We start from the raw sequence: 10,975 nt of genomic DNA, 5'->3' as shown, positions 1-10,975 counted from the left end.
TGAACTACTGTATGAAAAGCCACCTTTAACTGGTATGCACAAAACTCTGATCACTCTATGAGATGACTTTTTTCCCCTTTTTCCATTGTAGAATCAACTGGTTGGACTTTTCAAAATTCCTTATAACTTGTGGCCATTGGTGGCAGCAAAGAGTTAGATGCCATTGTACATCTTGGCTGCCATCTAGTGGTTAGTTGTCCAGATTTATGCAGCTGAGATGCAGCCACTGGAGAAGTGGTCTTGAAAATATGGAGTTTAAGAAGGGGGTTTAGCTGTGGGGATTGGTGTGGGAGCTACAAAATATTACTTGAGAAAAGGAAGTGAGGAACCAGGACTTCTCTGGGAGCAGTGGCCACCGAGAAGGGAATTCCCCACCACACAAGCTACAGAAGCATAAAAGCTATATGTGTTAAGCTGGGGACAGTCTAGTTGGTATCAGGGCTTTACCACTTCTAGGTCCAGTGGTGGACCAACCCATTTAAAAAAGAAAAAAATAGCAGGAGAAATGTTGCTCTCCCTTGTAGCCAAACAGCACTGTAGAAGAGGTCCTGAGCCCAAGGACAGGATGGAAGGGGACAGTCCCACAGCAGACCAGCTGGGACCAAGCATACTGCTTCCCCCAAACCACATCACCTTAAACCTCGCATGTGCCATCAACTGTCCAGATATAAGGTCTTGAACCAGTATAAGAGGGAAAACATCACTTCTAGGACAGAGGAACTAAAGCCACTTTTGTTAATGGCTAATGATGAAATACAGATGTTGGCATGAAATGGTTAGTGAAGTGTCTTCACAACAGAGCAAGGAGGATGTGTGCAAAGGATTATCTTAGATGAAAACTTGACACAATACTTTACTTTAGCACACATGTTCTCCAACAATAGGCTGTTGCCCTGGCTGGGCAAAGTTAACTCCACCCTCCTAGCCCTTATGAATTGGCTTAGCCACCACAAGTCTTTGTGGCTCAGTCCTTATAGTAGTTAAAAGTCTTGAAGTTCATAAAGGAGCATACAGTCCTTGCCTTCCTCCAGAAGTTCTTGTATTCATTGGGGATTATGTGCTGCCTTAATATGTCTATAACTAGTTGCAAAACAAAGTTGCTGTTGAGCTCCAGGATACGCTCCAAGATCTGCTCTTAAGCTTTACTATTGAGCACCCAAGCCAAACTCCCAGTCCAGGCTCCAATCAGGAATCGAGCCAAGATGGACTGTCTGATATAGCTTGTGGTCTTGGCAATTGATTGTCAGCCTTCTTGTTTGCCTGTAGCTATTGCATTGTCTGGATTCACTTCCCACTTCTTTGTTTGTTTGCCTTCCCTTCCTCATCTCCTCTTCTTGGGCTCTCCCCCATACCCTCTGGGTTGGCTTTCCCTTTTCTAGGCTAAGGGCGTGGGTGGGATAAGGTGTGATAACCTGGCCACCAATGGACTTTGGCATGTGCTTTAAAAGCAAGGGTGTGTGTAATGGTATGCGGGAATGACCTTGGGAGACTGGGCCCAGAGAAGCTGCCTAGGGAATGGTCAGATAAAAGACAGCACAGTCTGTAGCTGGATAGTGGGCAGGGCAAGAGGCTCAGAAGGAACCCTCCCTAATTTAACAGGGGTAAAGGAGATGGCAGGAGAATTGTACTTGCAGACTTGCAAGATTCTGTTAGTGTAGCCTTACAATAAAGTAGAATTAGCTCATCTGCTTGTGTTTCCTGTCTGGCCTACCTGGTAAGGCTGACAATGTGGCTAAACTAGCCAGCTGGGGATGTTGTCATACCACCAAATATCTGAGTGTGGCTCTCCCTCACACTGTGTATGACACTCAGATACTCAGTTTTAACTTTAAGCCCTTTAGTCTATTATTCTGAATTTCATAATTATTTGAGGGGATCATGAACCAAGAGTTAACCACTATCCTTTCTTGTACTCATTTACTTCTTACTGGATTATTCTTAAGATACTCCTCTATTTCTAATGACCTCATGTCTCTCTACCTTGATCACATCCTCTATAAGATTATGTAGAAGAAATTGTACTGAATGCAACAAAGCCTTGTTCTTCCAAATATGTGCATTTAGGATTGCAATCTAAATTACCATTCTCAATAACAAAATGGAGCCCTGGTGCAGTCCTGCCTATGTTCACTTAGAAACCTCAATGTGTCCAATACGAATTATTGCAAGGCAGATGCAAATAAGTCTCAGTAGGTACCATGGAATAGGCATGCCATAAAAACAATGGTAGTAATAAAAATAACCATATAAAACTCTTGTTGAAATATCCTGCATCACAAAGACTTCCTGTAAGTTCATAGGATTTGATGAACGACAAGCAGTTCTTTTGGATTTTTTTTTTATTTATTAAGAAAATGCATCAAAGTAAGCATGCTACTTTCAATTTCACCACATTTCTTTTCAAGAGTTAGCAAGGATTATTTACTGCTAGACAGGCAAGGTCATCTCCACTCCCCCTCCTTTCTCCTGCACACGACAGTAGAGATTAAAAGGCTTTCCAAGAGAACCTTTTGTTCTGTACTCAAGACTGCAGCCTACGTTTGCTCTAACTGCATGTGTTTTCAAGCTGTAATGTTGGTTTAGCATATATGTGCACATGGCTATTTCTAATTATGCTCTATTTACATCCTACTTTAAATGTAAGGAAAGGAATAAATGGGTTAAAGTGGGTAGTAGATCCCTGCTGTGAGGTTTTGGTCTTTTAACTAATGCTTATTTTCTCCACATTCTCTTTTTGATGATATATTCTGTGTTTTTATTGTGGTATTTTGTAAAGTGCCCAGAGTCATAACAGATTGGGGATGGGGGAAGGCCTATAAATCTCATAAATCAAGAAAGAAACATTGGTCTCCTTGTCTCTCAGACTGGCCCAGGCTTCCTCCCTTGGCTCTGGTTGGTAAAACATTTTAACTTCCATCATCTTCAATCCCAGAGGGGTCATCTGCAATGGGAAAACAAAGTCCTGGGGTGCATTCCTCTTCCAGTCTTCACTGAGTCTTCTGGATTTCACCCAACAACTCTCTTCTGCAATCTTCTCCAGATTTGTCCTTGAACCAATAAGATTTCAACAGCATTTATTTTCCTGGAGACTTTATCCTTGATGCTAGCCCAATAGCCTCTCTTCCTTCTCTGTAGATAACTTTCTATGAGAAACTAAACCAGCCCCCAATCTGAGTTTTGGTTATCAACTATATAGCAGAAAGTATTTGTTTGGGTGCCTGTGTGAATATGCAAACAGCCAACCCTGAAGCTATGGCTGCATGCAGGCTGTCATACCCTGCCTTTGAGTCATTATATTGTCTTCATTCAAGGATGTTCTTGTCATCTTCCATTCTTCAACAAGGAAAACTGAGATGGATCTCATGCTTATTATGCAGCTGATCATAAATGTAAGTGTGTTTGGATGAATGAATCAAAATAATTTTTGCAGTCATTGCCACTACAGTTGTAAAAAAGAAAAAGAAAGAAAAAAAGAGGAAAGGGGAAAGGGATTTTTTAAAAAAATCAGATTTGTGGTTGTCTTTGCAAATTCAAATTCCTCTGGTTCAAAACTGCCTTCCATTTCACACAATTTGTTTAGCTCCTTGTGCTGTATTGCAAGAGATGGCATTTATTCTACTTCTTTGGTCACGCTCACCCCATTAAGCTTCCATTTTCAATCATCAGCTATTGAAGCTCTTCACTGCACCACTAAGCAAGTCACTGTGGTGTTTTATGCTACAGCCTTGCTGCATCCTCCTTTATCACTTTGCTGATACTTGGTTGATAAAACTTATCAGCTGCAGAGACTAATGCTAAAGAAGGTTCTTCAGATTTTAAAAAGACTGAAAGAAAACGAAATCTTCTGAGTTTACAGATAGCTTTGTTCAGAGACACATGAGCAAATCTTTAATCCAGCATGGAAATGCCAGGATTTGGAGATGGATTTTAAGACTTGGGGGACAATTTGTACTTTGTATTCATTTAGTATTAAAGTAGCACTATGAGGCTATCATGAAAGATAGACACCCATTTATTTGCTTGAAAAAAAAACTGATCTTCTGTGGCAAGCAAATGTGGAAATCACTAAAAAGCAAAGATAACTTGTCTTTAACTTAAAATTATATCTTACAGAGTGTTTTCCCTTTTCTGCTAGAAATATGATCACATGTTACCTACTTTCCTGAGTTGCAAGAAGTAGCAGCTCAGTGCTACTTTAACGCTTTTTTCGGAAGAGTGACCACTGTAGAAGAACTGTGTTGAATTTCCACTCTTCTGCTGGACTGTTTGTCCCAATTATCTCCTAATAATAAATAATTATTTGTGTCTGGGTGTTGTACCAAATTTAAAAATCTTGGTGGCTTCAATATGCCTTTGTCCAAAGATGATTGTGCAGTGGGTCAATAGTCTGAATATGTACTTCTTATGTACTCGTGGGGCAGAAAACAACAGTGTGGGTATATTTATGTGTGAATAATGGAGAAATCCACAACTAGTAGAACCTAGTTAGACATTTCAGGAGAGACAGAGGAAAGAATCATGCATCTGCCTTGATTTACACTACTCCTGGTCTCACACCAGCCTTCTTCAAATTGGTGTTCCCCAGATGTGTTGGACTTCTTAAATCCCCAAATGTTCATCAAAGCTAAAATCCACCAAATTATCAGATTGGTAAAACTGCCTTACAGCCTCATGTGGCACAGAGTGGTAGGCGGCAGTATTGCAACTGAAACTCTCCCCACGACCCGAGTTCAATCCCAGCAGAAGCTGGATTCTCGGGTAGCTGGCTCAGGTCGACTCAGCCTTCCATCCTTCCCAGGTCAGTAACATGAGTACCCAGCTTGCTGGGGAAGGTGATGACTGGGGAAGGCAATGGCAAACCACCCTGCTATGGTCTGCCAAGAAAACGTCATGAAAGTGGCATCCCCCCAAAGGGTCAGACATGACTCGGTGCTTGCACAGGGGACCTTTCATCTTTCACAAAACTGCCTTAGAAGAACTGCTATTTGCTTGACAACCTAAACCATCTTAAAATATTTCGTAACTACCATGATGTTATAGGGATCGCTGGCAAAGAAGGAGGAGGCCCTCTCCAGGGGGAAAAGCTCATGCCCAGTGTGGAAACCCTTGGGCTCCCAGCCAAGAAGGTCAGAAAGGAACCGCCTTACTAGTGTTCTGGAGTTTTTCCGTTAGAGTTTAGTAGTTTGGTTTCAGTTTGGCAGGATTCCGTCTATAGGATAGAACAATAAATACTAGAGTTCAGTTCCTGACTCATCATGGTTCTTTGCCCCAAATTCCTAACACATATTGTGCTGTACCTTTGATGTTTTGTTCTAGCATAAATTTATAAAACATTGCACACTATCCACAGATTACCAGTGGAACTGCAGAATATTATTTAATTACTTCCAAATCAAGGCCATGAATCTAAACTTCTCATTTCCATTTCTTTTTGGTCCTATATTGATCCACAGTCAATTTTCAGCAGAGATGAAACTGATGTGATCAGAGATCAGCCATGAGGATTCCAAAGGCAGTTTATGCAGGCTTACTATTTCATGAGATCAGTGTAATCAGTTCTACAAGCATGGCATTAAGTTCTTAGATAAAAGAGGAATTTCCTGCCTACTTTTAAATTAAATATACTTACCATTTGATCTTGATAATGTATTTCCTGATTTTTGTTTGCTAGTGTTACCCTTTTAAAAAAATAAAAGTATTACTATGTGCTTTTATTTATTTATTTTCTTTTATGTCCAAATCTGTCAAAAATCAATGTGCATTATTTCTGTGGAGATACCATTTGGTTTGTTGGAGATTCAGTGTTATAGATCAAAAAGACAGAATCTTATTCATATAATGGCCGGGCATTTTTACTATGTTCCATGTTTTAATTCCAGTTGCAGGCAGGCAGGCAGGCAGGCAGGCAGGCAGGCAGGCAGGCAGATAGATAGATAGATAGATAGATATACACACATATACATATACATACATACATACACACACACACACACACATACATATACACAGAGAGAGGGGGGGAGGGAGAGAGAGGGAGAGAGTAATAGATCTTGCAACTACGCGATGTCAAGGTCTTTCAGTCTGTGTTCCAATTGCTCTTCTGTATTTCCTTCATTTTTAGCTCCTTGCAATATAGAACTTCTGTGATTTAAGAGAGAGAAATATTCATTTGTGTACCAAGACACAAAATCAAATTCCTGTGAAGGACAAAGGTCTTGGAGTCTTTGGATTTTCAACTAAGGATTTCTATGGAATGAAGAGGAAAATAAAGGGGTTTCTGTTGTTGAACATTGCATTGATTAAAGATAATCCATTAGCAAAAAGGTTCCCACTCACAATTCCTCATTCCAAAAATATAAATCCACTAGACAATTTAAGAGAAAGGACTGGAGAGGGTAAATAAGAGTCATGGCAGATATAGATCAGGACAGAACAAGACTGTAATTTGACAGGTTTGGAGTATGCCCTGAAAAGAATGAGAACCTTGGAATTGACTGCCTGTTCAGACTACAAACTTTTCCAAACCATTGGCTTCCCTCTTCTTAAAAGAGGGAAGTTTTACTGGTTTTACAGTGCAGCACATGCAGGTTACCATCCTCAGAATAAACCCATTGTAAATGGCATTCCTATGTGTTGTCTTGGGGAACTCCAGTGTAACTCTGATACAGTTAGAGACAGAGCCAGCCAAAAACCAACAGGCAAGAAATGAGAGGGTAGCATTTTTCTTCCTTCTCTCCCATTATCTTCAGCATAGAACGGAAACTGGAATGATGGCATAGACACATATTAAATACACAAATAAAAGCAGACCAGAAGGATACCATGATTCATGGTACTGGAGATGAAGAAGACCAACTAATAAGTTTGTAGTCCACATGTTTCTTTCTCCACCAGCTGTTTCTCTTTCCGGATCACGTCAGAAAGAAGACTTCAGTGGATCCAGAGAGTAACAGTATTTCCAATCCTATTACCAATATTCCTTGCAGTTGGACCTTTTATTGCTTGCAGCTCTGATCAGGGGCAGCTGCAAAAAGGCAGCATGAGAACACTAGATACCATTCCTCTCTGCACAATGAGCAATATTAGCTGGGGTAGCGTGCAAGAAAATGGAACCATACATGATTTATAAACAAGTAATTTAATCTAGGGCTGAAAGCTGTTTCTATGAGCTTGAATAAATGGTAAGGTCTTGATGAAAATAGGTCCATTTTCACAGAAAAATACTATTTAAATTTAATAAACACATATACTGTCAGGATTAGCTGTTGAATGGGCTGCCTCCCAGTGAAGTTATCATTTGAGAAATATCAGGAGAAGGATGTGCAACTGTGTGCAGTCCAGCATTTATGAAGCATCCAAGGGCAAGGAAAGCTATTATCATTCACAGTGTTTACCGTGATGTGCAGCCTAGGTAACCTAAATTGGTGTGATTATCATTGCATTTCATAAATTACATTTGATGCAGATAATAGCACTAGGACAAAAGTGTATTAGGTAAACAGGGAAGACAGTAGGATTGGTGGGAGAGGGATACCACATGTGGTTAAACTGTGGAGCAAAGGGAAAGAACTACTGGGCTGAAATGAGGACTAAGGAAGCAACAGCCTACCAACCAGCTTCAGGCAGCATACAGACAACAACAACAACAACAACAACAAGAACCAGTCACAGACTTTGGGCAATTCTCATTCAGAGTCTGAGGCCATTTTTCTTACTCGGCTTTTCCTAAGCCCTGCCCTCTTGGCAGCATAGAGATGCAGTTTAATTAATTGATTGATTGATTGATTGATTGATTGTCAGATTTCTGTCCGCACACTTCTGGCTCCACAGTTATTAAGGAAGGTACCATATTTCTATTACACAAACCCATTATAGAGCTCAGCAAATGCTGCCCCTGGCCAGCCTCGCCTTACCTTTGCCTTTTCTTCTTTTTCTTCAGGTATGTCTCCTACCTGAGCAAAGAGAAAGGTGTGGGTGTCCCAGAAAGAACAGCAAGGAGGTTAATGCCTTTCTCCCCTGAACATCCCACCCATATATCTGTGTCTGCAATCCTGACTGGTAGGTTTGCCTCAGCTGGAGTGTTTTTCCTAATCCAAATCCAGAGGTCCCAATTTAGGTCAGGATTGCAGTGGTGGGCATAGGGTTAAATCCAAATTGGAATCAGCACTCCTACAGCTGCAGTTTGCACTGGGAGGAACCACTGGAGCCAACAGAGGGGGCACGTGGGGAGGTAGTGTGGGCGTGTGAGAGGAGAGGTGATAAATGGGACATACCTGTAGGCATATGAGTGGGTTTGTATGTAGGTTTGTATGTAAATGGGTAAGAAAAAGAAAGCAGGGTGCTCTTCTCCATTTTGAGTTTATACCAACTTGTATTGGTGCTGTCCCTGCTTATCTCTGCGTATGAACTCTGGCCATTGCCCCCTAAGCCCTTGAGAGAATAATTATTTGCAGCCCAATAGGTTAGTAGCAGCCAGTCAGAATGTCCTGTCCTGTAAGGATCAATCGGTTGAGATAATTTACATAGTAATTACGCCTGTACAAAGTGAGCGTGGTCCGCATCAGAGAGTTGCTTCAAACATTCCTGGCAACGTAACAGAGTGCGGTATTCTCTGTGACGTGTTGGAAGTGACACACTCCACTGCACGAGGCATCAAGGCAGGGCTGATTGGCCTCAACTGGTTGCTTGGCTCCAGGATAAACGGCTTCAGCACATGCACAGGCCAGAGTTCACCAGAACAAAGGAAATCCCCCACAAAGGAAACGCTTTGATCCGGTTAAAATATGATGCTGCTTTGATCGCCCAGCAGCCATTGCAGACGTGGTAATCAACGACTGCCCCCCAAAGCACTTCCATGATTAAACCATGATGGTGTTTCAACACTGTGTTGAATGCTAGGATATGGAAGCTACAGCCCGATGGGGTGATCAAGTCACATCGTTACTTCCAATGGCACATCTACAGTATAGTTCCATCAAGACATAGGAAGTAATTCAAATCAACGGTTCCATATGTTTACCTATTGATATTGGGCTCAGCTTTGTCCACACCAAACTCAGTCGATGTTAGTAAGGGATGCCTTCAGGTTTCCTGCTCACTCACTCAGCATCTTTCTGACGGCCAATCCTGCTGAGCATGAGTCTCAGCTTTCTGCATGCACCCCTTCTCTTTTTATAACTCGGGACAAAAGTCAAATGGTGAAATTATTCAAAGAATGCCAGAATTGCTTCAAATTAAATTAAATTAAATTAAATTAAATTAAATTAAATTAAATTAAATTAAATTAAATTAAATTAAATTAAATTTTTAAAGTATCAGAGGCCTTCTTTTTAGAGCCTGTGCATCGTGCAGCCACTTGAAGCCTTACAAATCACTGGGAAATGCAGCAAGCCTAAGAAGATTTATCATTTTGGATGAGGGTGCTTTATTTGAACATAGGCCTGATTCTGACTCAGTGATTCAGAAAGTCGCCCTTACTCATGCAGACTTCATTAGTCTTTTACACTTTTTTTTTCTCCCCAGGGGAAAAGAAAAAGATGGGGAAAAAGAACGCTTGAGCCACTGATGTTGCACTTCGTAACTTTTCACAGCAAGAAGCATATAATTAAACACGGATATTCAAAGGCATTGCATGTCATCAGACTTCAAAGAGAGAAAAACATATTTTGCTTCATTAGATGCACAGTTGTTTGTCATTCCAAATGTCAATGTAATAGAAGGGTGTGCAGTTTGCCTCAGATTAGAAACATTTCTCTCATACTTTAGAAGTGCATGCATTAAAAAAAGAACCCAAATCATATGGTTTTATTTGGATTGTTTAACTTAATACCTGTGAAATAATTTGGCACTAAAGTTTGAAGGAGCTCCCTCTGTTTTTCAACACATGAAAAACACAACAAAATAACAGCTGTTTCATAACAGCCAGACTTTGTGCAGGAATAGACAGCACCTATGTTACAAAAGAAGAAGATATCCCTTCACAGCCTTTGTAGGAAGAACACTTCACTTTTCAAATGGAAGAGCTGGTCCTAGATATAAATACATTCTTATACTTATTGAACTCAGAAACAACAGATGATAAGTCTGTGCTCTGATTCCTTGCTAAATGCACCATGGCAGAGCTACCAAACCAAATTCTAGCTCATTTAGTTCCCCTATGATGTTGCTTTTGCATTTTAATACTGTCAAGCATTGGTTGAAGTTGCGATGGGAACATTGATGGAAGTGTGTGTGTGTGTCTGTGAGAGAGAGAGAGAGAGATCTGCTAACACCCGCCCCTCATGAGCCCATCCAGTCTGGAATGAGGTCAAGTGAAGTTCGTTTTGTGGTCCACTGAACACAAATCTTCCTTGAAATCTAAATGCACTGAATAAGGACACAAAGAATTCCCTTTCAGATGTTCAGACTGAGCACAGAGCTCAGGGATGAAACCTGAGTGTGGGAGGAAGAAGCAGATAGCACATGTGGTCCCACTTGCTCCCCTGCATTGTCTAAACTCCTGGAGGGAATAGAAAAGAAACTTTTTCTCAGGGCCTCCTCTCAGACTACAGATCTGCTTCCAATGGAGGCTTCTACAATCCCGCTTTCTCTGTCAAGTCGATTTATTTCATTGTTTGCTGCTTTGCTACTCTGCATTTTAATTTGCATTTTAATGCAGATCTTAATATAATTTTAACTGACTTTGATTTTTTTTAAATTGCTCTTTGATTGCTATAGCTTATTGTTTTAATGTCTTATTAAATAATTATTGGCCACCTTCAACATTCCACATGGAACAATGGGCTATAAATTTAAGAGATTAGTAGAATTGTTTTTATAACAGGCTGATACAGACAACTGGAATCCAAAATACAACCAAATATTTATATCCATCTCTACCTGAAGTCAATTTGGGCCTTTAAGACAGGGCACGAAAATGAGAATACTCAATTAGCTTTCAACTTAATGAGCAAAGCCATTGGATAAAACCATCCAT

This window comes from Candoia aspera, chromosome 1 (genome assembly GCF_035149785.1).
Source record: "Candoia aspera isolate rCanAsp1 chromosome 1, rCanAsp1.hap2, whole genome shotgun sequence".
Lineage (NCBI taxonomy): Eukaryota > Metazoa > Chordata > Lepidosauria > Squamata > Boidae > Candoia > Candoia aspera.
The sequence above is the reverse complement of the archived record's forward strand: the minus strand, read 5'-3'. Positions refer to the sequence as shown.